A 1,225-nucleotide genomic window follows, 5' to 3' on the forward strand; every position below is an offset into this window, starting at 1 on the left:
AGGTGGCGCTTATGGAAAAGCTGAAGAAAAGCTGTTTCCCGTAACCTCCGTGGACAAAGCAGTAAGAACACTTCCTTTAGGTATTACAGAGCAAAGATGAAAACAAAATGCCATCGAATCGTTTCTGAAGACAGTCAGAGCCTTCAGAGGAACATTCATATAATTAATTCATTCATATATTCATTTGTATAATTCCCTTGGCACTCTTTTAAAACCTCCCAGCTTTTCCGTCCTGTTTTCACTCAAAACGAAACTACTCTGCGTGCTGTGCGCACGTGAGACTGTTACTGAAAACTGTGCTTTATGCTGGAAGATTTTTTCAGCTCTCTTTGATGAATAGAGAACAGCATTTATCTGAAACAGAAACCTTCTGTAACCATATAAATGTCTTTATCATCATTTTTGATCAATTTAAAGCATCCTTGCTAAATAAAAGTATTAATTTCTATAATTTCTCCCCCCCCACCCCAACAAAAAATATACTGACTCCAAGCTTTTGAATGATATAGTTTATAATGTTACAAAAGCTTTTTATTTCAGATAAATGCGGATCTTTGGATTTTTTTATTCATAAAAGAATCCAGAAAAAAAAATGTACTCAACTGCTTTAAATATTGATAATAATTATAATTGTTTTTTTCTTGAGCAGGAAATAAGCATATTAGAATGATTTCTGAAGGATAATGTGACAATGAAGACTTGAGTAATGATGCTGAAAATTTAGCTTTGATCACAGAAATAAATACAGGGGTTAAAACAAAAAAATAAAAATCAACAAACAACAAATAAAATGATTTTTGTTTGCATAATCACTAAAATAATAACATTACCAATGATGTTCTGGATTTTAAATGACAACTTGACTGACAACAGTTTAATAGCATGTTGAAATATCTAATGTAAATGTTCAAATAAAGCTTTGAAAAAGTTTAATAAAAAGGTAAACCTCACATTTCAGCCTTTAAATAAAGAAAAGATATAAGTCAAAATGATAGTAATGACTGTGGTAACTTTAACATTTGAAAGGATACTATAGCAAAGTTATTGCTTTCTTTATTCAAACTGATTATTTTTCATGAATATATGGTTGACCTGAAGAATGAAAGCTGTATCATACACTTTGAAAATTATGAGCTATTTCACCGCTTATCGACACTAGAGGTGTGACAATACACTTAGCGCACGAGATGAGACAAAATACAGATACTTGGTTCACTAGAACGTG

The 1,225-nt window shown here is 31.4% G+C and overlaps 1 protein-coding gene across 1 annotated transcript in view; it reads right to left on the reverse strand.

The window, feature by feature from the left end:
* Positions 1 to 1,225, reverse strand: part of n4bp1 (nedd4 binding protein 1) — a 16,951-nt gene that overhangs the window by 2,534 nt on the left and 13,192 nt on the right. The window lies entirely within an intron of this gene.

Source organism: Sinocyclocheilus rhinocerous, unplaced genomic scaffold, assembly GCF_001515625.1.
Source record: "Sinocyclocheilus rhinocerous isolate Xijiao unplaced genomic scaffold, SAMN03320098_v1.1 scaffold1938, whole genome shotgun sequence".
In the NCBI taxonomy this organism is placed as follows: domain Eukaryota; kingdom Metazoa; phylum Chordata; class Actinopteri; order Cypriniformes; family Cyprinidae; genus Sinocyclocheilus; species Sinocyclocheilus rhinocerous.